Source organism: Cherax quadricarinatus, chromosome 65 (genome assembly GCF_038502225.1).
Source record: "Cherax quadricarinatus isolate ZL_2023a chromosome 65, ASM3850222v1, whole genome shotgun sequence".
Classification (NCBI taxonomy): domain Eukaryota; kingdom Metazoa; phylum Arthropoda; class Malacostraca; order Decapoda; family Parastacidae; genus Cherax; species Cherax quadricarinatus.
The window spans coordinates 13,221,568-13,247,290 of NC_091356.1; positions in this window are offsets into that span (position 1 = coordinate 13,221,568).

Consider the following 25,723-nt stretch of genomic DNA (forward strand, 5'->3'; position numbering starts at 1 on the left):
GTACTTCTCTAGGAAGTCATCTTTGCTCAATATCCAAACCACCTCAACAGCCTCTCCTCAGCCCTCTGAATAATACTTTTGGTAAGCGCACACCTAATCTCTGAGGCCCGAATTCTCTGCATAGTATTCACACATTGCTACCTCACACACTACATCTCCACTGCCTCCAGGCTCCTCACTGCAACGTTTAAAACTCATGCTTCTTACCCATACAACAGTGTTAGTACCACTGTGCTCTGGTACAATCCCCTCCCTCCTTTGATAAAATTCTTTGTATCCACAGATGCCTCGATATACATGATGAAAGATGGCAGGAAGAAAAACAGGAAATTGAAAACATCATCAGAGAAATAGGCGAGGAGGACATGATTGAGATACTAAATTTTCAGAGAATTGGGGGGTTCTTGAAGGGAAGAAATCGGCTGAGCAAACTGATTTTCAAGACAGAAATGTTGAGGAACAGGATCCTGCAAGAGAAACCATGGCTGAAGGAATCATCAACATACAAGAGGGTGTTCCTAGACTGAGACAGAACAAAATCAGAATGACAGCAGCTGAGGGAGAGGACACAGAAATGAAAGGGGCTAGGAAGAGAGACAAGAACAGAGTCAGCAGAGGACAACCGAAGCAGGGCAGAGCAACAAGTGCAAGCACACACAGAACTGCCCCCAGAACCCCACAACCATACACACTATTCCAACACAAACCACAATCCACACTTACAGCCCCCACCCTACAGTACGCTGTAGAATCCCACAGCACACTGCCAGGTCCCCCTCCGTCACAGACCCCTAGAACAGTGTTGGAGAGGAAACTGAAGGTATGGTACACCAACACTAATGGAATAACGAATCAGTGGAAGTGGCACGAAAGAGTCAAAGAGTCATCGCCAGACATCATAGCTCTCACAGAAACCAAGCTCACAGGAATGATAACAGATGTCATTTCTCCAACAGGATATCAGATCCTGAGGAAAGACAGAGGAAACAGAGGGGGAGGAGGAGTGGCACTGCTCATCATAAACCAATGAAATTTTGATGAACTGGAGAGAGGAGACAGAGGAGAAGCAAGCGACTGTATAATAGGAACACTTCAGTCTGTAGGTCTCAAGGTGGTAATTGCAGTAATATATAACCCAAAACAGAATAGCAGGAGGCCACAGCAAGAGTATGATGAGAGTAATAGAGTGATGGTTGACACACTGGCAGAAGTGGACAGAAGAGCTCAGGTGAGCAGGGCAAAACTGCTGATTATGGGTGACTTCAATCACAAGGAAATTGACTGAGAGAACCTGGAGCCACATGAGGGCCCAGACGTGTGGAGGGCTAAGTTGATGGAGGTAGTACTGGAAAACATCATGTACCAACACGTAAGGGAGACTACCAGAGAGAGAGAAGAGGATGAACCAGCAAGACTGGACCTAGCATTCACCTTGAGTAGTGCAGATATTGAGGACATCACATATGAAAGACCCCACGGGGCCAGTGACCACGTGGTCTGAGCTTCAAATGCATAGTAGTTACAAGTGGAAAATGAAGCTGGAAGGGCTGGATGAATGAAGCCAAACTACAAGAGAAGGGATTAAACAGGCATGAAGAATTTACTGCACGGGATTCAGTGGGACAGAGAACTGGCAGGGAAGTCAGTAAACGAGATAATGGAATATGTGACAACAATATGCAAGGAAGCTGAGGAAAAGTTTGTACCCAAGGGTAACAGAAATACCGCAAAAGCCGGGATGAGCCCATGGTTCACCCAAAGATGTAGAGAAGCCAAAACCAAGTGTGCTAGAGAATGGAAGAAGTATAGAAGGCAAAGAAACCAGGAGAATAAGGAGAGCAGACGCAGAGCCAGAAATGAATGTGCACAGGTAAGAAGGGAGGCCTAACGACAAGCCGAAAATGATATAGCAGTGAAAGCCAAATCTGTGGCTGTTGTACAGCCACATCAGGAGGAAATAGTCAAGGACCAGGTAATCAAGCTGAGGAAGGGAGGAGAGATCACAAGAAACGACCGCAAAGTATGTGAGGAACTCAACATGAGATTCAAAGAAGTGTTCACAGAGGAGACAGAAGGGACTCCAGAAAGACAATGACGTGGGGTACACCAACTGTTGGACACAATACATACAACCGAGGAAGAAGTGAAGAGGCTGCTCAGTGAGCTAGATACCTCAAAAGCGATGGGGCCGGATAGCATTTCTCCACGGGTCTTGAGAGAGAGAGCAGAGGCGCTATGTGTACCACTAACAACAATGTTCAACAAATCTATCGAAACAGGGCGACTACCTGAGGTATGGAAGACAGCAAATGTAGTCCCATTTTTTTAAAAAAATGAGACAGACACGAAGCATTTAACTACAGACCAGTATTAAAAACATAAGAACATAAGAATGGAAGAACACTGCAGAAGGCCTACTGGCTAATGCAAGGCAGGTCCTTATCAAAACGACCTCTTCCCAAGGTCCTAGCCTCTATCACCCTACTGGGAAGATTGTTCCACGCATCCAGAGCTCTGTTAGAGAACCAGTACCTACTATACTGACATGTACAGTGAGCAAAGTCACTAAGAAGAGTGGTGGGGCACCTAGAAAGGAATGAGCTTATCAGCGACATCCATCACAGTTTCAGGGATAGGAAATCCTGTCACAAGCCTACTGGAGTTCTATAACAGGGTGACAGCAGTAAGGCAAGAGAGATAGGGGTGGTTAGGTTACGTTTTCTTGGACTGTAAGAAGGCGTTTGACACAGCTCCACACAAGAGATTAGTGCGAAAGCTAGAGGGCCAGTCAGGGATAACAGGAAAGGCACAGTAATGGATCAGGGAATAGCTGTCAGGAAGACAACAGCGAGTCATGGTACGTGGCGAGATGTCAGAGTGAGCGTCTGTGACGAGCGGGGTTCCACAGGGGTCAGTCCTAGGACCGGTGCTATTTCTGGTGTTTGAGAATGACATGACAGAAGGAATAAACTCAAAAGTGTCCCTGTTTGCAGATGATGTGAAGTAGATGAGAAGAATTCAATCAGGCAAGGACCAGGCAGAACTACAATGCGATCTAGACAGGCTGCAGGCCTGGTTCAGCAACTGGCTCCTGGAGTTCAACTCCACCAAGTGCAAAGTCATGAAGATTGGGGAAGGGCAAAGAAGACGGCAGACGGAGTGCAGTCTAGGGGGCCAAAGACTACAAACTTCACTCAAGGAAAAGGATCTTGGGGTGAGTATAACACCAGGCACATCTGAGGCGCATGTCAACCAAATAACTGCTGAACATCAAAATGGTATACAATACCGACAGGTTGGTAGGTAAGACACATAGACAACAGTTAGGCAACTTTATTCCGAAACGTTTCGCCTACACAGTAGGCTTCTTCAGTCGAATACATGCCTGCTTTCTGTATTCGACTGAAGAAGTCTACTGTGTAGGCGAAACGTTTCGGAATAAAGTTGCCTAACTGTATCCTATGTGTCTTACCTACCAAATAACTGCTGCAGCATATGGGCGCCTAGGGAACTTAAGAACAGCATTCCGACATCATAATAAGGAATCGTTCAGGACCCTGTACACCGTGTACGTTAGGCCCATATTGGAGTATGCGGCACCAGTTTGGAACCCACACCTAGCCAAGCACGTAAAGAAACTAGAGAAAGTGCAAAGGTTTGCAACAAGACTAGTCCCAGAGCTAAGGGTTATGTTCTACGAGGAGAGGTTAAGAGAAGTCGACCTGACGACACTGGAGGACAGGAGAGATAGGGTGGATATGATGACATATAAAACACTAAGAGGAATTGACAAGGTAGACAGAGACAGGATGTTTCAGAGATTGGACACAGGGATGTTAGGAAGTATTTCTTCAGTCACAGAGTTGTCAGGAAGTGGAATAGTCTGGGAAGTGATGTAGTGGAGGTAGGATCCATACATAGCTTTAAGAAGAGGTATGATAAAACTCATGGAGCAGGAAGAGTGACCTAGTAACGGCTAGTGAAGAGGCGGGGTCAGGAGCTGTGACTCGACCCCTGCAACCACAACTAGGTGAGCAGCTAGGTGAGTACACTACCCACCTTTTTTCCCCCTTCATCAGCTCTGCAATTTACTTCATTTTTCAGACCCATCCGCCGACACGTCCACTCCCAAATACCTGAACACATGCACTACATACTCTCTCCCTCCAATCTGATATCAAATTTCTCATACCAAGATATTTTTGTTGTTCCCGTCATCTTAATTTTTCCTATATTCATTTTTAATTTCCTTCATTTACATAATCTCTCAAATTCCTCCACCAACCTTTGCAACTTATCTTCAGAACTCTCCCAAAAGTACCGTGTCATACACAAAAAGCAACTGTGACAATTCCCCCCCTTTACTAGATTGAGTATCTTTGTACCAGATTTACTTTGTACCAGATTCACTTTGTGCCAGATTCATTATCTTTGTACCAAATTCAGTATCTTTGTACAAGATTCACTACATACCAGATTCACTATCCTTGTACCAGATTCACCATCTTTGTACCAGATTCACTATCTTTGTACCAGATTCATTAAATATCAGATTCACTATCCTTGTACCAGATTCAGCATCTTTCTACCACATTCACTATCTTTGTGCCAGATTCACTGTCTTTGTACCAGTCATCATTTTTGTACCACAGTCATTATATTTGTGCCAGATTCACTATGTACCAGATTCACTAGCTCTGTACCAGATTCACTATCTTTGTACCACACTCATTATCTTTGTGCCAGATTCACTATGTATCAGATTCACCATCTTTGTACCTCATTTACTATCTTTGTGCCAGATTCACTATGTACAAGACTCATTATGTTCCAGATTCACTATCTTAGTACCAGATTCGCTATCTTTGTGCAGTATTCACTATATTTGTACCAGAATCACGATCTTTGTGCCAGATTCAATATATTTGCTCCAGATTCACTATCTTTGTACCAGATTCACTATCTTTTTACCTGATTCACTAACTTTGTACCTGATTCACTATTTTTATACCAGATTCACTATCATTGTACCATATTACTCTCTTTATACCACATTTACTATCTTTGTACCTGATTCACTATCTTAGCATATTCACCAGATTTATTACCTTTGTACGAGATTCACTATCTTTGTACCAGATTCGCTATCTTTGTGCCATATTACTATCTTTATGCCATATTTACTATCTTTGTACCAGATTTATTATCTTTGTACCAGATTTACTATCTTTGTACCAGATTCACTATTTTTGTACCAGATTTACTATCTTTGTACCAGATTCGCTATCTTTGTGCCATATTACTATCTTTATGCCATATTTACTATCTTTGTACCAGATTCATTATCTTTGTACCAGATTCACTATTTTTGTACCAGATTTACTATCTTTGTACCAGATTCACTATTTTTGTACCATATTCACTATATTTGTACCAGATTCGCTATCTTTGTACCAGATTCACTATCTTTGTACCTGATTTACTGTTTTAGTACCAGATTCACTATCTTCGGACCAGATTCACTATCTTTGTACCAGATTCACTATCTTTGTACCAGATTCACTGTCTTTGTGCCAGATTTACTGACTTTGTACAAGATTCACTATCTTTGTACCATATTTGCTACCTTTGTACCAGATTCACTATCTTTGTGCCAGATTTACTGACTTTGTACAAGATTCACTATCTTTGTACCATATTTGCTACCTTTGTCCCAGATTCACTATCTTTGTACCAGATTCATTATATTTGTGCCAGATTCACTATCTTGGTACCGGATTCACTATCTTTGTACCAGATTTATTATATTTGTACCAGATTCACTATCTTTGTACCAGACTCATTATATTTGTACCAGATTCACTATCTTTGTACCAGATTCACTATCTTTGTACCAGATTCATTATGTTTGTACCAGATTCACTGTCTTTGTACCAGATTCGCTATCTTTCTACCAGATTCACTATCTTTGTACCAGGTTTATTATATTTGTACCAGATTCACTATCTTTGTACCAGATTCACTGTCTTTGTCCCAGATTCACTGTCTTTGTACCAGATTCACTGTCTTTGTACCAGATTCACTGTCTTTGTACCAGATTCACTATCTCTGAACCAGATTCACTATTTTTGCACCAGATTCACTATCTTTGTAACAGATTCACTGTCTTTGTCCCAGATTCACTGTCTTTGTACCAGATTCACTGTCTTTGTACCAGATTCACTGTCATTGTACCAGATTCACTATCTCTGTACCAGATTCACTATCTCTGTACCAGATTCACTATCTTTGTACCAGATTCACTGTATTTGTACCAGATTCACTGTCTCTATACCAGATTCATTACCTTTGTACCAGATTCACTATCTCTGTACCAGATTCACTATCTCTGTACCAGATTCACTATCTTTTAACCAGATTCACTATCTTTGTACCAGATTCACTATCTTTGTACCAGATTCACTATCTCTGTACAGATTCACTATCTCTGTACCAGATTCACTATCTCTGTACCAGATTCACTATCTCTGTACCAGATTCACTATCTCTGTACCAGATTCACTATCTCTGTACCAGATTTACTATCTCTGTACCAGATTCACTATCTCTGTACCAGATTCACTGTCTCTGTACCAGATTCACTATCTTTGTACCAGATTCACTATCTTTTCACCAAATTCACTATCTTTGTACCAGATTCACTATCTCTGTACCAGATTCACTATCTTTGTACCAGATTCACTATCTTTGAACCAGATTCACTATCTTTGTACCAGATTCACTATCTCTGTACCAGATTCACTATCTCTATACCAGATTCACTGTCTTTGTACCAGATTCACTATCTTTTCACCAGATTCACTATCTTTGTACCAGATTCACTATCTTTGTACCAGATTCGCTATCTTTGTACCAGATTCACTCTCTTTGTACCAGATTCACTATCTTTGTACCAGATTCACTATCTTTGTACTAGATTCACTATCTTTGTACAAGATTCACTATCTTTGTACCAGAGTCACTCTCTTTGTACCAGATTCACTATCTTTGTACCAGATTCACTATCTCTGTACCAGATTCACTATCTTTGTACCAGATTCACTATCTTTGTACCAGATTCACTATCTTTGTACCAGATTCACTATCTCTGTACCAGATTCACTATCTTTGTACCAGATTCACTATCTTTGTACCAGATTCACTATCTCTGTACCAGATTCACTATCTTTGTACCAGATTCACTATCTTTGTACTAGATTCACTATCTTTGTACAAGATTCACTATCTTTGTACCAGATTCACTCTCTTTGTACCAGATTCACTATCTTTGTACCAGATTCACTATCTTTGTACCAGATTCACTATCTTTGTACCAGATTCACTATCTCTGTACCAGATTCACTATCTTTGTACCAGATTCACTATCTTTGTACCAGATTCACTATCTTTAAATCCCACACTTCTTCCTACCATCATAACTTTAATAATCTCATCTATTAAAGTTAAAAGAAGAGTGTGTTTCAATATGATGGACCCAATTTCAAAGCAGTGATGACTGACATTGGGTCATCAATTTGAAACACATTGTATTCCCAAAGATGCGCCAAACCCTGGTGTAGTATATAGACTTAAACCTGAGATAAATACAGAGTTACTAACTTATTTCCAAGGTTGTTTACAGCTAGTGTATGTCTCTGTGTGTGTGTATATATATATATATATATATATATATATATATATATATATATATATATATATATATATATATATATATATATATATATATATATATATATATATATATATATATACGAACTTTACTATAATCACTGTTCTTAATATTAAAGTAGTATTTTTGACTGGTATATAGGTGACATGCAGCCTTGATGACCCTGGTGCAGTAGATAGGTTTTAAACCTAATTAACCAGCAGCTATATTTCCAGCGGTAAAGCTCAGGCGATGTGATTACTATGAAATATTTGTATGTGTGTTAGGACGATTAATGTGGATAACACTGCAGCAAAGGTGCGACAGTTTACCTGTGTTGATGTTGAGTCTGGAGCAGATGTTGCCATGGCGACCAAAGAAAATAATTCACAGGTTCTCGTTTTCTTATTTAACTTAATAAAAAAAAACCTCGATATTTCAGGGGTAACTCTTTTAGTCGCGTTGATATTGGTCACACTACAATACAAATATAAATTTTATTTATTTTCAGAGTATACATTGTGAGTTTACATGTTATAAAATATTGTTAAGCACAAGGAAAGCCACTAATATGTCTCAATACTTCCGACACTATTTATTTTATTTTTATTATCACACTGGCCGATTCCCACCAAGGTAGGGTGGCCCGAAAAAGAAAAACTTTCACCATCATTCACTCCATCACTGTCTTGCCAGAAGGGTGCTTTACATTACAGTTTTTAAACTGCAACATTAACACCCCTCCTTCAGAGTGCAGGCACTGTACTTCCCATCTCCAGGACTCAAGTCCGGCCTGCCGGTTTCCCTGAATCCCTTCATAAATGTTACTTTGCTCACACTCCAACAGCACGTCAAGTATTAAAAACCATTTGTCTCCATTCACTCCTATCAAACACGCTCACGCATGCCTGCTGGAAGTCCAAGCCCCTCGCACACAAAACCTCCTTTACCCCCTCCCTCCAACCTTTCCTAGGCCGACCCCTACCCCGCCTTCCTTCCACTACAGACTGATACACTCTTGAAGTCATTCTGTTTCGCTCCATTCTCTCTACATGTCCGAACCACCTCAACAACCCTTCCTCAGCCCTCTGGACAACAGTTTTGGTAATCCCGCACCTCCTCCTAACTTCCAAACTACTAATTCTCTGCATTATATTCACACCACACATTGCCCTCAGACATGACATCTCCACTGCCTCCAGCCTTCTCCTCGCTGCAACATTCATCACCCACGCTTCACACCCATATAAGAGCGTTGGTAAAACTATACTCTCATACATTCCCCTCTTTGCCTCCAAGGACAAAGTTCTTTGTCTCCACAGACTCCTAAGTGCACCACTCACTCTTTTTCCCTCATCAATTCTATGATTCACCTCATCTTTCATAGACCCATCCGCTGACACGTCCACTCCCAAATATCTGAATACGTTCACCTCCTCCATACTCTCTCCCTCCAATCTGATATTCAATCTTTCATCACCTAATCTTTTTGTTATCCTCATAACCTTACTCTTTCCTGTATTCACCTTTAATTTTCTTCTTTTGCACACCCTACCAAATTCATCCACCAATCTCTGCAACTTCTCTTCAGAATCTCCCAAGAGCACAGTGTCATCAGCAAAGAGCAGCTGTGACAACTCCCACTTTGTGTGTGATTCTTTATCTTTTAACTCCACGCCTCTTGCCAAGACCCTCGCATTTACTTCTCTTACAACCCCATCTATAAATATATTAAACAACCACGGTGACATCACACATCCTTGTCTAAGGCCTACTTTTACTGGGAAAAAATTTCCCTCTTTCCTACATACTCTAACTTGAGCCTCACTATCCTCGTAAAAACTCTTCACTGCTTTCAGTAACCTACCTCCTACACCATACACTTGCAACATCTGCCACATTGCCCCCCTATCCACCCTGTCATACGCCTTTTCCAAATCCATAAATGCCACAAAGACCTCTTTAGCCTTATCTAAATACTGTTCACTTATATGTTTCACTGTAAACACCTGGTCCACACACCCCCTACCTTTCCTAAAGCCTCCTTGTTCATCTGCTATCCTATTCTCCGTCTTACTCTTAATTCTTTCAATTATAACTCTACCATACACTTTACCAGGTACACTCAACAGACTTATCCCCCTATAATTTTTGCACTCTCTTTTATCCCCTTTGCCTTTATACAAAGGAACTATGCATGCTCTCTGCCAATCCCTAGGTACCTTACCCTCTTCCATACATTTATTAAATAATTGCACCAACCACTCCAAAACTATATCCCCACCTGCTTTTAACATTTCTATCTTTATCCCATCAATCCCGGCTGCCTTACCCCCTTTCATTTTACCTACTGCCTCACGAACTTCCCCCACACTCACAACTGGCTCTTCCTCACTCCTACAAGATGTTATTCCTCCTTGCCCTATACACGAAATCACAGCTTCCCTATCTTCATCAACATTTAACAATTCCTCAAAATATTCCTTCCATCTTCCCAATACCTCTAACTCTCCATTTAATAACTCTCCTCTCCTATTTTTAACTGACAAATCAATTTGTTCTCTAGGCTTTCTTAACTTGTTAATCTCACTCCAAAACTTTTTCTTATTTTCAACAAAATTTGTTGATAACATCTCACCCACTCTCTCATTTGCTCTCTTTTTACATTGCTTCACCACTCTCTTAACCTCTCTCTTTTTCTCCATATACTCTTCCCTCCTTGCATCACTTCTACTTTGTAAAAACTTCTCATATGCTAACTTTTTCTCCCTTACTACTCTCTTTACATCATCATTCCACCAATCGCTCCTCTTCCCTCCTGCACCCACTTTCCTGTAACCACAAACTTCTGCTGAACACTCTAACACTACATTTTTAAACCTACCCCATACCTCTTCGACCCCATTGCCTATGCTCTCATTAGCCCATCTATCCTCCAATAGCTGTTTATATCTTACCCTAACTGCCTCCTCTTTTAGTTTATAAACCTTCACCTCTCTCTTCCCTGATGCTTCTATTCTCCTTGTATCCCATCTACCTTTTACTCTCAGTGTAGCTACAACTAGAAAGTGATCTGATATATCTGTGGCCCCTCTATAAACATGTACATCCTGAAGTCTACTCAACAGTCTTTTATCTACCAATACATAATCCAACAAACTACTGTCATTTCGCCCTACATCATATCGTGTATACTTATTTATCCTCTTTTTCTTAAAATATGTATTACCTATAACTAAACCCCTTTCTATACAAAGTTCAATCAAAGGGCTCCCATTATCATTTACACCTGGCACCCCAAACTTACCTACCACACCCTCTCTAAAAGTTTCTCCTACTTTAGCATTCAAGTCCCCTACCACAATTACTCTCTCACTTGGTTCAAAGGCTCCTATACATTCACTTAACATCTCCCAAAATCTCTCTCTCTCCTCTGCATTCCTCTCTTCTCCAGGTGCATACACGCTTATTATGACCCACTTCTCGCATCCAACCTTTACTTTAATCCACATAATTCTTGAATTTACACATTCATATTCTCTTTTCTCCTTCCATAACTGATCATTTAACATTACTGCTACCCCTTCCTTTGCTCTAACTCTCTCAGATACTCCAGATTTAATCCCATTTATTTCCCCCCACTGAAACTCTCCTACCCCCTTCAGCTTTGTTTCGCTTAGGGCCAGGACATCCAACTTCTTTTCATTCATAACATCAGCAATCATCTGTTTCTTGTCATCCGCACTACATCCACGCACATTTAAGCAACCCAGTTTTATAAAGTTTTTCTTCTTCTCTTTTTTAGTAATTGTATACAGGAGAAGGGGTTACTAGCCCATTGCTCCCGGCATTTTAGTCGCCTCATACGACACGCATGGCTTACGGAGGAAAGATTCTTTTCCACTTCCCCATGGACAATAGAAGAAATAAAAAAGAACAAGAGCTATTTAGAAAAAGGAGAAAAACCTAGATGTATGTATATATATATATGCATGTGCGTGTCTGTGAAGTGTGACCAAAGTGTAAGTAGGAGAAGCAAGATATCCCTGTTATCTAGCGTGTTTATGAGACAGAAAAAGAAACCAGCAATCCTACCATCATGCAAAACAGTTACAGGTTTTTGTTTCACAGTCATCTGGCAGGACGGTAGTACTTCCCTGGGTGGTTGCTGTCTACCAACCTACTACCTCTATTATTATTATTATTATTATTAAAGATTCACCGGTATTCTCCCGGCCCGGGCCTTTTCTAAGTGGTTGCCCGGCCTTGGCTCCCTCTTTAGGGAGTGTCTGAGACCTAAGTCTCCCATGGGAGGAGGCACAAGTACCTCCTCATCTTTGGGACCAACTGTCCCCAGGCCTAGCCACAAGCTAGGCCTCTCTAGCCTGCCATCCCCGCCCCAAGGGAGGCTAATGGGAATGACTGTTGTGAGCTGTAAGCTCGGGCTCAGGCACCTACCCTACCCTAGAAGGGCTGGGCATGGTGTCGATGACAGACAGACAGACAGGCAGACTATTTAAAACTAGACAGAGGTTATGGAGCGGTAAATTTTAATTTTTCAATATTTTACACTAATATCAAGGAGAAGTCCGTGGTCCGTGGTCTGGTAGGTGGTCCGTGGTCTGGTGGCTAAAGCTCCCGCTTCACACACGGAGGGCCCGGGTTCGATTCCCGGCGGGTGAAAATTCCGACACGTTTCCTTACACCTATTGTCCCGTTCACCTAGCAGCAAATAGGTACCTGGGTGTTAGTCGACTGGTGTGGGTCGCATCCTGGGGGACAAGATTAAGGACCCCAATGGAAATAAGTTAGACAGTCCTCGATGACGCACTGACTTTCTTGGGTTATCCTGGGTGGCTAACCCTCCGGGGTTAAAAATCCGAACGAAATCTCTCTTAAGTCAAAAAATATATACTGAAGGTTTAGAGAGGTTACAAGAAACAAATAAAATTAGTACAATTTACAGTATTACAATAGAACAATTTTAAGCAGTGTTGTTTACTCAGTGGCCCGTGGCCTGGTAGGCAAAGCTCTCTTCAAGCGCTGAGGTCCGGATTCGATCCCCAGTACGGGTGAAAATATTAGGGCGTGTTTCCATAAGACACTTGCTGTCCATGTTCACCCATCAGTAAAATAGGTACCTGGGTGTTAGTGGACTGGTGTGGGTCACATCCTGGGACAAAACTGACCTAATTTGACTGAAATGCGGAGCATAACAAGCAGCTTTCTATACAGTAGTATGTCAGTGATGTCAGCTATGACTGTATACCTTGTACATGTACTGTAGTAAATAACGATATTATTATTATTAGTAGTAGTAGTAGTAGTATAGTAGTAGTAGTAGTAGTAGTAGTAGTAGTAGTAGTAGTAGTAGTAGTTTAGTAGTAGTAGTAGTAGTAGTTTAGTAGTAGTAGTAGTATAGTAGTAGTAGTAACACTATAAATAAGTACTGTTGTGGTGTTAGTGGTACTAAGTACTGTTATTACCTGACTTGTACTGTAATATTGGCAATTATTTTGTCATTTAACAAGAGATTAATATCAGGATGGATTAATATATATATATATATATATATATATATATATATATATATATATATATATATATATATATATATATATATATATATATATATATATATATATATATATATATATATCTACACACACATTTCACAGGGAAGCGCAGAATACGTAAGGGTCTTAAAGCACCTGGAGAACTGTATGCAACCAGGTGTGATCCTAGGAAGATGGTTGCTCCAATTACTTGGATTTGGAACCTTGCACTTATTTTACTATGTATGATAACTGTACTTGTGTACCTGTACCTAAATATACTTAACGAGTTTGTTACATCTGCGTTGCAGTGTCTTCCATTGCAGACACTGCAAGGCTCCAGGCAGACATTGCAGACACTGCAAGGCTCCAGGCAGACATTGCAGACGCCGCAAGGCTCCAGGCAGACATTGCAGACACTGCAAGGCTCCAGGCAGACATTGCAGACACTGCAAGGCTCCAGGCAGACATTGCAGACACTGCAAGGCTCCAGGCAGACATTGCAGACACTGCAAGGCTCCAGGCAGACATTGCAGACACTGCAAGGCTCCAGGCAGACATTGCAGACACTGCAAGGCTCCAGGCAGACATTGCAGACACTGCAAGGCTCCAGGCAGACATTGCAGACACTGCAAGGCTCCAGGCAGACATTGCAGACACTGCAAGGCTCCAGGCAGACATTGCAGACACTGCAAGGCTCCAGGCAGACATTGCAGACACTGCAAGGCTCCAGGCAGACATTGCAGACACTGCAAGGCTCCAGGCAGACATTGCAGACACTGCAAGGCTCCAGGCAGACACTGCAGACACTGCAAGGCTCCAGGCAGACATTGCAGACACTGCAAGGCTCCAGGCAGACACTGCAGACACTGCAAGGCTCCAGGCAGACACTGCAGACACTGCAAGGCTCCAGGCAGACATTGCAGACACTGCAAGGCTCCAGGCAGACATTGCAGACACTGAAAGGCTCCAGGCAGACATTGCAGACACTGCAAGGCTCCAGGCAGACATTGCAGACACTGCAAGGCTCCAGGCAGACATTGCAGACACTGCAAGGCTCCAGGCAGACATTGCAGACACTTCAAGGCTCCAGGCAGACATTGCAGACACTGCAAGGCTCCAGGCAGACATTGCAGACACTGCAAGGCTCCAGGCAGACATTGCAGACACTGCAAGGCTCCAGGCAGACATTGCAGACGCTGAAAGGCTCCAGGCAGACATTGCAGACACTGCAAGGCTCCAGGCAGACATTGCAGACACTGCAAGGCTCCAGGCAGACATTGCAGACACTGCAAGGCTCCAGGCAGACACTGCAGACACTGCAAGGCTCCAGGCAGACACTGCAGACACTGCAAGGCTCCAGGCAGACATTGCAGACACTGCAAGGATCCAGGCAGACACTGCAGACACTGCAAGGCTCCAGGCAGACACTGCAGACACTGCAAGGCTCCAGGCAGACATTGCAGACACTGCAAGGCTCCAGGCAGACATTGCAGACACTGAAAGGCTCCAGGCAGACATTGCAGACACTGCAAGGCTCCAGGCAGACATTGCAGACACTGCAAGGCTCCAGGCAGACATTGCAGACACTGCAAGGCTCCAGGCAGACATTGCAGACACTGCAAGGCTCCAGGCAGACATTGCAGACACTTCAAGGCTCCAGGCAGACACTGCAGACACTGCAAGGCTCCAGGCAGACACTGCAGACACTGCAAGGCTCCAGGCAGACATTGCAGACACTGCAAGGCTCCAGGCAGACATTGCAGACACTGCAAGGCTCCAGGCAGACATTGCAGACACTGCAAGGCTCCAGGCAGACACTGCAGACACTGCAAGGCTCCAGGCAGACATTGCAGACACTGCAAGGCTCCAGGCAGACACTGCAGACACTGCAAGGCTCCAGGCAGACATTGCAGACACTGCAAGGCTCCAGGCAGACATTGCAGACACTGCAAGGCTCCAGGCAGACATTGCAGACACTTCAAGGCTCCAGGCAGACATTGCAGACACTGCAAGGCTCCAGGCAGACATTGCAGACACTGCAAGGCTCCAGGCAGACATTGCAGACACTTCAAGGCTCCAGGCAGACATTGCAGACACTGCAAGGCTCCAGGCAGACATTGCAGACACTGCAAGGCTCCAGGCAGACACTGCAGACACTGCAAGGCTCCAGGCAGACATTGCAGACACTGCAAGGCTCCAGGCAGACATTGCAGACACTTCAAGGCTCCAGGCAGACATTGCAGACACTGCAAGGCTCCAGGCAGACATTGCAGACACTGCAAGGCTCCAGGCAGACATTGCAAACACTTCAAGGCTCCAGGCAGACATTGCAGACACTGCAAGGCTCCAGGCAGACACTGCAGACACTGCAAGGCTCGAGGCAGACATTGCAGACACTGCAAGGCTCCAGGCAGACATTGCAGACACTGCAAGGCTCCAGGCAGACATTGCAGACACTGCAAGGCTCCAGGCAGACATTGCAGACACTGCAAGGCTCCAGGCAGACATTGCAGACACTGCAAGGCTCCAGGCAGACATTGCAGACACTGCAAGGCTCCAGGCAGACATTGCAGACGCTGCAAGGCTCCAGGCAGACATTGCAGACACTGCAAGGCTCCAGGCAGATACTGCAGACACTGCAAGGCTCCAGGCAGATATTGCAGACACTGCAAGGCTCCAGGCAGACATTGCAGACACTGCAAGGCTCCAGGCAGACATTGCAGACACTGCAAGGCTCCAGGCAGACATTGCAGACACTGCAAGGCTCCAGGCAGACATTGCAGACACTGAAACGCTCCAGGCAGACATTGCAGACACTGCAAGGCTCCAGGCAGACACTGCAGACACTGCAAGGCTCCAGGCAGACATTGCAGACACTGCAAGGCTCCAGGCAGACACTGCAGACACTGCAAGGCTCCAGACAGACATTGCAGACACTGCAAGGCTCCAGGCAGACATTGCAGACACTGCAAGGCTCCAGGCAGACATTGCAGACACTGCAAGGCTCCAGGCAGACATTGCAGACACTGCAAGGCTCCAGGCAGACATTGCAGACACTGAAACGCTCCAGGCAGACATTGCAGACACTGCAAGGCTCCAGGCAGACATTGCAGACACTGAAACGCTCCAGGCAGACATTGCAGACACTGCAAGGCTCCAGGCAGACATTGCAGACACTGCAAGGCTCCAGGCAGACATTGCAGACACTGCAAGGCTCCAGGCAGACATTGCAGACACTGCAAGGCTCCAGGCAGACATTGCAGACACTGCAAGGCTCCAGGCAGACATTGCAGACACTGCAAGGCTCCAGGCAGACATTGCAGACACTGGAAGGCTCCAGGCAGACATTGCAGACACTGCAAGGCTCCAGGCAGACATTGCAGACACTGCAAGGCTCCAGGCAGACATTGCAGACACTGAAAGGCTCCAGGCAGACTTTGCAGACACTGCAAGGCTCCAGGCAGACATTGCAGACACTGAAAGGCTCCAGGCAGACATTGCAGACACTGCACGGCTCCAGGCAGACATTGCAGACACTGCAAGGCTCCAGGCAGACATTGCAGACACTGCAAGGCTCCAGGCAGACATTGCAGACACTGCAAGGCTCCAGGCAGACATTGCAGACACTGCAAGGCTCCAGGCAGACACTGCAGACACTGCAAGGCTCCAGGCAGACATTGCATACACTGCAAGGCTCCAGGCAGACATTGCAGACACTGCAAGGCTCCAGGCAGACATTGCAGACACTGCAAGGCTCCAGGCAGACACTGCAGACACTGCAAGGCTCCAGGCAGACATTGCAGACACTGCAAGGCTCCAGGCAGACATTGCAGACACTGCAAGGCTCCAGGCAGACACTGCAGACACTGCAAGGCTCCAGGCAGACATTGCAGACACTGCAAGGCTCCAGGCAGACATTGCAGACACTGCAAGGCTCCAGGCAGACATTGCAGACACTGCAAGGCTCCAGGCAGACATTGCAGACACTGCAAGGCTCCAGGCAGACACTGCAGACACTGCAAGGCTCCAGGCAGACATTGCAGACACTGCAAGGCTCCAGGCAGACATTGCAGACACTGCAAGGCTCCAGGCAGACATTGCAGACACTGCAAGGCTCCAGGCAGACGTTGCAGACACTGCAAGGCTCCAGGCAGACATTGCAGACACTGCAAGGCTCCAGGCAGACACTACAGACACTGCAAGGCTCCAGGCAGACATTGCAGACACTGCAAGGCTCCAGGCAGACATTGCAGACACTGCAAGGCTCCAGGCAGACATTGCAGACACTTCAAGGCTCCAGGCAGACACTGCAGACACTGCAAGGCTCCAGGCAGACATTGCAGACACTGCAAGGCTCCAGGCAGACACTGCAGACACTGCAAGGCTCCAGGCATACATTGCAGACTCTGCAAGGCTCCAGGCAGACATTGCAGACACTGCAAGGCTCCAGGCAGACATTGCAGACACTGCAAGGCTCCAGGCAGACATTGCCGCCACTGCAAGGCTCCAGGCAGACATTGCAGACACTGCAAGGCTCCAGGCAGACATTGCAGACACTTCAAGGCTCCAGGCAGACATTGCAGACACTGCAAGGCTCCAATCAGACATTGCAGACACTGCAAGGCTCCAGGCAGACATTGCAGACACTGCAAGGCTCCAGGCAGACATTGCAGACACTGCAAGGCTCCAGGCAGACACTGCAGACACTGCAAGGCTCCAGGCAGACATTGCAGACACTGCAAGGCTCCAGGCAGACATTGCAGACACTGCAAGGCTCCAGGCAGACACTGCAGACACTGCAAGGCTCCAGGCAGACATTGCAGACACTGCAAGGCTCCAGGCAGACATTGCAGACACTGCAAGGCTCCAGGCAGACATTGCAGACACTGCAAGGCTCCAGGCAGACATTGCAGACACTGCAAGGCTCCAGGCAGACATTGCAGACACTGCAAGGCTCCAGGCAGACATTGCAGACACTGCAAGGCTCCAGGCAGACATTGCAGACACTGCAAGGCTCCAGGCAGACTTTGCAGACACTGCAAGGCTCCAGGCAGACATTGCAGACACTGCAAGGCTCCAGGCAGACATTGCAGACACTGCAAGGCTCCAGGCAGACATTGCAGACACTGCAAGGCTCCAGGCAGACATTGCAGACACTGCAAGGCTCCAGGCAGACATTGCAGACACTGCAAGGCTCCAGGCAGACATTGCAGACACTGCAAGGCTCCAGGCAGACATTGCAGACACTGCAAGGCTCCAGGCAGACATTGCAGACACTGCAAGGCTCCAGGCAGACATTGCAGACACTGCAAGGCTCCAGGCAGACACTGCAGACACTGCAAGGCTCCAGGCAGACATTGCAGACACTGCAAGGCTCCAGGCAGACACTGCAGACACTGCAAGGCTCCAGGCAGACATTGCAGACACTGCAAGGCTCCAGGCAGACATTGCAGACACTGCAAGGCTCCAGGCAGACATTGCAGACACTGCAAGGCTCCAGGCAGACATTGCAGACACTGCAAGGCTCCAGGCAGACATTGCAGACACTGCAAGGCTCCAGGCAGGCATTGCAGACACTGCAAGGCTCCAGGCAGACATTGCAGACACTGCAAGGCTCCAGGCAGACATTGCAGACACTGCAAGGCTCCAGGCAGACATTGCAGACACTGCAAGGCTCCAGGCAGACATTGCAGACACTGCAAGGCTCCAGTCAGACATTGCAGACACTGCAAGGCTCCAGTCAGACATTGCAGACACTGCAAGGCTCCAGCCAGACATTGCAGACACTGCAAGGCTCCAGGCAGACATTGCAGACACTTCAAGGCTCCAGGCAGACACTGCAGACACTGCAAGGCTCCAGGCAGACATTGCAGACATTGCAGACACTGCAAGGCTCCAGGCAGACATTGCAGACACTGCAAGGCTCCAGGCAGACATTGCAGACACTGCAAGGCTCCAGGCAGACATTGCAGACACTGCAAGGCTCCAGGCAGACATTGCAGACACTTCAAGGCTCCAGGCGGACATCAACCAAATCTTTCAGTGGACTGTTCAACTGCCTCCCAGCACACATAAGGGGGATTACCAATAGACCCCTGGCAGTCTTCAAGCTGGCACTGGACAAGCACCTAAAGTCGGTACCTGACCAGTCGAGCTGTGGCTCGTGCGTTGGATTGCGTGCAGCCAGCAGTAACAGCCTGGTTGATCAGGCTCTGATCCACCAGGAGGCCTCGTCACAGACCGGGCCGCGGGGGCGTTGACCCCCGGAACTCTCTCCAGGTAAACTCCAGGCAACATCAGTAATACTTTAATCCTTTAAATAAGTATCACGTAACTCCATATTTAAACAGGTTTATTAAACAAGTTCAGAGTTTTAAGTAAGTAATTAGGTAAGCGTAATGAGGTACAGTTACACATAACTACAATTCTCATACATAGTTTAACATACGTGAAAATTACTCAGGATAACCCAGAAAGTCGGTGACTTATTCCACTGGGATCCATGTACTCAGTTGTAGTTGCAGGGGGGTTGAGCTCGGTTCCCGGTCCCTGCTGTAGCCTCTTGGTAAGTACAAATAATAAGAGCTTCTGTCGGGCGTTCAGCAGATGATTATATTTTTAGATTTTGCCACCGAAGTGGCTAGTTTATTGTGCCGCCCATATCCATCCTGTGGACGGTAGCGCGAGAGCATATGGATACACAAAAGGCCTAGGAACTAGGCCCCAAAGGGTTAACAGGAATACATATGGATTTATATCTACATATCTATAGTTCACTTATCTGTTACAAGCAAATTTAGGAAATTTGTTTAGTATATCTGGTATCTTATTTTCATTAATAAGATATCTTGACATGTCACATAGGTTATTATACTGTCTGTCTCTGTATTCCTCAATAAGTGGACAATTAAGCACATAGTGTTCAAGACAGTGACCATATGTCTGGTCACATAATTTACATTTAGTTTGATCATCATCTTTGTGTCTCCCAAACTGCCAGAAGTACTTGTAACCAAGCCTAAGCCTGGCCACTACAACATCAGTCAGTACTTGTAACCAAGACTAAGCCTGGCCACAACAACATCAGTCAGTACTTGTAACCAAGACTAAGCCTGGCCACTACAACATCAGTCAGTGCTTGTAACCAAGACTAAGCCTGGCCACAACAACATCAGTCAGTACTTGTAACCAAGACTAAGCCTGGCCACTACAACATCAGTCAGTGCTTGTAACCAAGACTAAGCCTGGCCACTACAACATCAGTCAGTACTTGTAACCAAGACTAAGCCTGGCCACAACAACATCAGTCAGTACTTGTAACCAAGACTAAGCCTGGCCACAACAACATCAGTCAGTACTTGTAACCAAGACTAAGCCTGGCCACTACAACATCAGTCAGTGCTTGTAACCAAGACTAAGCCTGGCCACAACAACATCAGTCAGTACTTGTAACCAAGACTAAGCCTGGCCACTACAACATCAGTCAGTGCTTGTAACCAAGACTAAGCCTGGCCACTACAACATCAGTCAGTACTTGTAACCAAGACTAAGCCTGGCCACAACAACATCAGTCAGTACTTGTAACCAAGACTAAGCCTGGCCACTACAACATCAGTCAGTGCTTGTAACCAAGACTAAGCCTGGCCACAACAACATCAGTCAGTACTTGTAACCTAGACTAAGCCTGGCCACAACAACATCAGTCAGTACTTGTAACCTAGACTAAGCCTGGCCACTACAACATCAGTGTTCACATTGCAAGTTGCTCCATAAACATACTTATCTACGTTCATGTTATCATAGTGGGTTATAGATCTACTCAGGCTTCTAACTGCATTCCTATAACAATCATTTTCATTATTTACTTCTCTCCTAATATTATTCCTAATGCTAGACACAGTTATACCAAAGTTATATTCTACATTCTCCTTCTGGGTACTCTTCTTGGCTAACATATCAACTTTATCATGAAGGAGTAATCCAATGTGTGATGGGATCCATAGCAATTGTACATTAATTCCTTTGTCCCTAATTTTTGAGTATCTATACCTGGCTTCCCCAATGAGCATGTTGTTGGAGTCATTATATGAGCCAAGAGCCTTCAATGATGACGTAGAATCAGTAATGATGATAGAGTCAAGCTCAGTGTCATAGGCTAGCTTTAGCGCCATTAGGATTGCAAACAATTCAGTTTGCAGTGTAGACGCCCAGTTGTTAATTCTTATGCCTAACTCAACAAATTTATTATCGTTCTTAAATAGGGAGGTGGCAACAAGAGCAGATGCAGCCCTGCCAGAAGACTCCTGTTTAGATCCATCAGTGTATGTAACTTGTGATAACTTATTACTACCAGCTAGGCCAGAAATTTCTTCTTGAGCAGTTGCTCTAACAAGAGATTTAAGGAAGGGATTACTAGCAATGAGCTTCTTGGGAGGGACTTGTAGGTATGTGATATTAAATGAACACATCTTCCATGGAGGGGTGAAATGCTCTTGTTGCCTACAGTGATACAGTTCATGCAGGTTATAAAACTTAATGCAATTGCACGTTTTCACAATCCATTTAGATCTGTGTGCATTTACCTCTAGACACTTGGTAAGATTCATTGTGACAGTGTCTGGTTCGTTTCTCAACATTCTAATACCGAGTACAGTGTTAATTTCAACAATCCTATCACTGATACTAGAAATACCAAGCTCCTTCCTCATGTTAAGAACTTTTGTAGATCTGGGACAGCCAAGAATAATCCTGAGAGCTTCATTTTGCATTAACTCCAAGGGTCGGAGAGAACTTTCTCTAGCTAATATCAACATGGGAGCAGCATAATCAATTAAGGACCTAACATAGGCTATGTACATCATTCTCACGATTCTCACATTAGCACCATAGTTGGTGTTGTAGCCAGCAACAGCTTTGAGAGCATTTAGCCTAGCTTTGCATTTCTTGTTTAGTTGTGGTATAGTGGATTTGTTAAAGGGTACATCTACACCAAGATATCTGTAAGTTTTAACGTAGCTAATGATTTCACCCTGCAAATAGATGGGTGGGGGATGTCGTTTGCTTGTTAATATCTTTGTTTTAGAGGAAGATATTATGAGGCCTAGTCGATTACAAATTGCTTGAACTTCATTAAGAATGGTATTCATCTTCTTATGCCCTGTTGTATGGATCATGATATCATCAGCATAGCTTATAGCTATATGTTTAGGTGAGGCAGGTAGAGCATTTAGGAGAGCATTAATCAGAATATTAAACAGCAAGGGACTAAGAACTCCTCCCTGCGGTGTACCTAAAGACATTTCTTTCGACTCACTTCTAAAGCCTTGGTAGAGGACAGAGGATACTCTATTTGACGGGTATCCTATTATCCAGCAGAGTAAGCTACCACCAACATTCATTTTGGCTAGTTCATGTAGTATAACGGTTCTGTTCGCAATGTCAAATGCAGATTTTAGATCAAGAAAAGTGGTAAAACTAGTAGAGGTGTGTGCAGTGAGAAAGGTGGAGATACAGTTACCTGGAGTTTACCTGGAGAGAGTTCCGGGGCTCAACGCCCCCGCGGCCCGGTCTGTGACCAGGCCTCCTGGTGGATCAGAGCCTGATCAACCAGGCTGTTACTGCTGGCTGCAAGCAATCCAACATACGAGCCACAGCCCGGCTGGTCAGGTACCGACTTTTACCATTCATGAACCCATAGAATTAGGGGGAAAGTTGGTGTCGGATTCTGTAGTACAGTCTGTTAAGCATCATTCATTTAAAAGTTTTACAGAGAACTAGTTAAGGAGATCAGTCTAAATGTATCAGGCTGTTGGGGCTTAGGGATAGGCACAATGAGAATATTGGTCCAGGAAGTAGGAAGAACTCCCTCAATGTAACTGATATTATACAGTGCTAACAAAGAGTTATCAGGCACTTGCCTTAAAGTTCTGAGAATATCATGAGGTTATACCATCCTCTCCAGGAGCAGTTGATCGACCTATAGTTAATGCATTATCTAATTCATACTCGGTGAAGAGGCAGTCACTCTCATCAATATTTTGGCTCATAAATCAGTTTCAATATTTCTTCAGAAGTACTCTCTAAATTTGTTTTAATATGAGATGGAAGGTTTTCATGCCTGGATGTTTTGGACCAGTCATTTATGAGGTCATTTGTTTTTTCAAGAGGAAAGGGATGAGCAACATTGCCAGTCTTTTTCCTGGTTATTTTATTTATACCTTTCCAAGCCAAATTTAAAGGGGTAGACCTATTTAATCCACTAACAAACTGTTCCCATTCCTATTGTCCAAGTTCTTGTTTTCTATTCCTTGCAGTGCAGCTTGGAACGTTCTGAGCAGGTCTGGGGTTCTACATTCACGGTATGCTTTACCAATCCTCCCAGCTGCTGCATGTGTTAGATTGCGTAGCTCTGGATCATTATAGTATTTACATTGGTTTTTACTGTTATTTATAGTGGAAGGTCTATGTTTTCTCTTCCTGCCCACTTGATCTGTGAGAACACTCTCAATAGTGGTAACTAAATCAACATTAAATTTTTGTGTGCCAATGGGCTCGTAATTCTTATACCATTGATCCAAGTGGTTAATAAAGTTGTCTGTGTTCTGGGTTGAGAATAAGTTTCCTCCTTCTGAATTTAGCTTCTTGATTGCTGGAGATGTGATCAAGATTGGCAGTTGTTAGTCTTGGGAAGTGATCAGATAGAAGATCATCAACTATGACAGAGTCATGTATCGTATATGATGTATTAAATCCAAGGCACAGATCTAGTATGCCACCATATATGTGAGTAGGCTCAGTAGTGCCCACAATTCGAACATTATCATGCTCATTTAGCAATTTCAATAGTTTAGTTCCATTGGTGTTTGTTATAGACCCACCAATATTCTTATGTCTGGCATTAAAGTCTCCAAGAATGAGGGTAGGTTCACTATTGATACGATCTGGTTAGGCATCAGGTCGAAGCTGGTTCGCTGGGGCATGTACTTTGACACCATGATACTGCATGTTTACTCGACTCTGCAAGGTAAGGAGTGAAAGTGGCAAGTCCTTTCTGACATACATCACACAACAGTTCTTTGAACTTAGGTTATAAGCTGCATATCCAGGCAACTTTGGTGGAGGTGCTCCATCTTTCAATCTACATTCCTGCAAACAGATGACATCAACATTCTTGGTTGCACTAATATGATGTAAGTCAGGCAACCGCTTCCTGATGGAAGCAGTGTTCCATGAAAAGATTTGTAATGTATCCATTGTAGTGAGTTATTACAATCTCTTGCTCATAAGATGGTAAGACTATTATGCTTTGGCTACAGTGTGCAGACATTTAAGAGCAAATAGCATAGTTTGTATGTCTTTATCTTCCGGACCTTTTTCTTTAAGCATTTTTCGGCATCTTGGCAGCCAGATCCAAGGCGTCTTGAAGCCAAGAGTCATGGGCTTCTTTCTTACAAATTGCTTGAAACTGAACAGAGATTGCTGCACTTTTGACAACATCAACGTACTCAGGAGCATCATCCTGACTACATATATCCAATGAATTTAGCTCTTAATATGAAATTATTATTATTTTTATTTTATAGCTCTAGCTCTCGTCCCCTTCGAAGACAGTGTCCATTAGCTTCAGGACCCCAATGGAAATCCACGACCCAGTAGGAATGTCATTTTGACTTTCTTGGCTTATCCTAAGTAATCTACACATGTGCTATGTATAATAATAATAATAATAATAATAATAATAATAATAATAATAATAATTTTATTTCAGCATGATAGTGGTTGTACAAGAGGATGACTGGAGTACATGCTGAGAGCCTTGTACATGCAGAACATTTCGGGTAAACTTAAGACTAACCTCAGATTAAGAAAATAATAACAATAAGTTGTAAATTTGAGAGTTTACAATGAATACAAAATAATTGAATATCCTAATATTTCATTTTATACGACTTTAATAATTGTAATGAGGAGAATTACACGTTTAGGAGAATTACAGGTTTGAGGGTTACAGAAAATTTATGCAATTGCATTTATGTGTACCTGTATTTGAATAAACTTACATACATTACGTAAGGAAATGTTCTTCAGACTTTTGGTATATGAAGGTGACCTCTGGTTAATGTTATATACTACCATTACAGGAGTCAAACAGGTCTCTTGAACTGTAGAAAACTGCTGTTGAGAGTGTAGTGAAGGGTGTGTTACTGAAGTGTAGTGAACTGTGTGTTCCTGAAGTGTAGTGAACTGTGTGTTACTGAAGTGTAGTGAACTGTGTGTTACTGAAGTGTAGTGAACTGTGTGTTACTGAAGTGTAGTGAAGGATGTGTTACTGAAGTGTAGTGAACTGTGTGTTACTGAAGTGTAGTGAACTGTGTGTTACTGAAGTGTAGTGAACTGTGTGTTACTGAAGTGTAGTGAACTGTGTGTTACTGAAGTGTAGTGAACTGTGTGTTACTGA